Source organism: Alligator mississippiensis, chromosome 4, assembly GCF_030867095.1.
Source record: "Alligator mississippiensis isolate rAllMis1 chromosome 4, rAllMis1, whole genome shotgun sequence".
Lineage (NCBI taxonomy): Eukaryota > Metazoa > Chordata > Crocodylia > Alligatoridae > Alligator > Alligator mississippiensis.
In genome coordinates this window covers 189,310,891-189,313,999 of record NC_081827.1, presented here as the reverse complement: position 1 = coordinate 189,313,999, position 3,109 = coordinate 189,310,891, and positions in this window count along the sequence as shown.

The following is a 3,109-nucleotide window of genomic DNA, read 5'->3' as shown; positions in this document are numbered from 1 at the left end:
CGGGGCGGGGCGGGGCGGGGCTGCGCGCGGACTACACGCCCCACAGTGCACCGCGCAGGAAGAGACCGGGCTCCCCGCTGTGCCGGGCCGGGGACATCGCTGCCACCTTGCTTTTCCCGGCTCGCAGCGCTGCCTCGCGCCTCCCTCTCCACCTCCGCGGGGCACCCTGCCCGCCCTGCCTCGCCTCGCCTCCATGGCCCTTGGCAGCTGAGGCCTGTTTCAGCCACCAGGTGGCGGCACCTCGGCCCGGGGCGGCTCTCTCCACGCACGGGCCTTCGGCCTCCGCTGCCACCCGGGGCAAGGTGGAAGCCCGTGTTTTTCCCACTCTGTCTCGGACCTGGTCCATGATGGCCTGAGTTGATCTGAGGCTCTGGCTCTGCAGGTCTGTCCTGTGTGAAGCAATGACAGCGGTGTTCAGTGACCAAATGGGCCCCTGAAAGCCATTTGCAGACCCCCTAAAACATTTTGAATGGAGGTGTGGGCCCCTTTGAATTGTAAGTGTGGGTATTCACATACTTTTGATTTATCAGTCATCTTTCACAGACCCCTTAGAGCAGCGGTTCTTAACCTTTTTTGGACCAGGGCCCATTTGTAAACCTCTATGACCAGTCCCCATCCAGTGCCCCTCTCTCTCCCCTCCCCCATGTGTGGGATTTTGGGGGGGGCAAGCAGCCCCTTGCAGGCTGGAGCTCCGTTTTTGATCCATTTTTTAAATTTGTTCACAACCCTTTCATATATTCTTGTGACCCACTTGTGGGTTGCGACCCACAGGTTGAGAAACGCTGTCTTAGAGTCAATCTGTAGACTCCCAGGGGTTTGTGGAACACAGGTTGAAAACCACTGCATTAAAGCAAAGGATTATTTTTGCAGAACTAAAGCAAAGACATGTCTCCTGAAGGTAACAAAATAGGCTGTACTTAGCTTTTCCTTAAGGATTATCATTGCCTGGTTCTGAGAAGGCCCCAGGACTTTACAGAGCCCCGATAGTCTTTCTCTTTCTCTCTCTCTGCCTATCTATATCCTTAAACCGCTTCTCACAAATGATGCCAGATGATTTTTGCCTGTTCTGTATCCTTCCAATCTCAGGAACGTAGGAGAAGACAGGACCTCCTGGATCAAGTTCAGTCCTTTGCTACTACAGGCAGCTACATTAACAGTCATTTCCATAAGCTCATCAAACTACAACTTCAAAATTGTTCTGTTTCTTGCTCTTGCTGCATAAGCTGTTTTGTTCTAGTAGTGTGAACTGAATCCTTACCAAAGGCCACCAGCAATCAACTCATCTCTAAATGGGCACCTAATTGTTGGTGCTGGTGTTAAAAATGAGTGGCTGTGTTGTTAGCTACGTACATGCTACTGGCTAAATAAATTGTTGGATTTTAACCATACTAACTGAATAGCCCATTATCTTGTGTGAACCTTTATTAGCAGTAGGAATACCTTATTTCTTTTGTACAACTGCATTCCATCCATTTCTGCTTGTTTTTAACATATCCAGGTTCACTAGTTATTCTAGTTCTTTTATTTACTTAGATTCTTAACATTGTATACCAGCGTTTTAGTTGTTTCATACTCACAACACACACTTCCCTAGCCTGAAAAGGCACAGTCTTTTCATCCTCTTCCTGTTCTTATCACTACTGTTCTTAACAATTGTAGCAATTTCCTTCTTGCTGTCCACCCTCCCACCTTAGGGTGTTTCTGCATCCTTACTGTACCTTTATTTACCGTATTCTTATCTTCTCGTGTATTAAAACTAGTTGTGTCAATCTCAATCACAGAAGGTAATCTCCATTAATGCTTCCCAGCAGTCAAGGCCTTTTTCATAGCCTCACCCTTGCCCTGTCCTGCTCGCTTCCTGGGACGCAAAGTTTTTTAAAGCTCTGGTGGGGGTTGTACTAAAGATACTAATTTTGTTAAATGGCATTAAATGGTGTTTTGCAGTTGTCGTGCTGGAATGGATACTCTAGTGGACTGTTTTGGACTAAACATCTCATATGATTGATTGCAGAGATCTGGCTCAGTGCCTCACACGATCCTTTCCAGTCCTATGTTCCTCTGTTTCACCATGCCTCTTGCATGGAGAAGGGGCAAGCAGAGTCTCTGTAGCCAGACCAAAGGATGTGCTGCAACCTACGACCCACTAGAGGAAGAAAGGAAGCTACCAGAAGTGGGGGTTTGTAGTCCATTTCTTGCTAGCTGTGAGCATCCCCTTTGGGCATGAAATCCCATCCTCTCAGCACCTTGAAGTCCTGCCCCTTCTGTCCTCCATTTACAGGACTCTTGCAAAAGGAAGAATGCAGAGAGACTGCAGTAGGCACGACAGGTATCAGAGAACAAGGAAGAAGTAGTGTCAAGTATTGTCCAACCACAAAAATCATGAAATTGGCTTAAGAATCATGAGAGCAAAAGTAATGAAAATGTGAGTTCTTTTTCTTTGCTTCTGTGCTTTTAAGGGTCATGTTTTCAGACTTCTGCCTGCACGCAGCATTATTAGAAATGTACACAAATGTAATCACACATCTCCAGGGATGGGGCTTTATGGGAAACATATTGTGAAACTTACAGTGCAATGATGAGAATGAACTGTGCTGCCATTCAGTGGGAGCTGAAATGTAAATGAAAGTGTACATATATAGTTATTGACAGACCTGATAATGCTTGCCTGTTACCCTGGGTACCTAACACAGGTTTTAAGACCTGTTTTCTCTTGCGTATAACTGTGTTATACTTTGAACTTCTTGGGCTGTAATTCACGAGCTGGTTATATGCTTCAGGCTAAATGTTTTTTGGAAGAAATTTCAGCCAAACTGACTCGGCTGAAAAGAAAAACACATCGTTTTCTTATCTTTAAAAAAATATGACTATTTTGTTGAGAATATTTACCACCTCCATACCTAAGAGCAGGGTCTTGAAGTCTAGCAGAGAACTTGCCCTTTTGCCATTCCCATGAAAATTCAGCCCAATTTGGGAAAGTTACACAAACCTTTGACAAATCTCCATATGAGCATGCTCAGTAGAGACTTGTTAAGGATTTGGCAGCTGATTTTGCCAATGATTCCATCTGCACTGAGCACGCCCCAACTCCTGACAGTTTTGTATTGCCAAC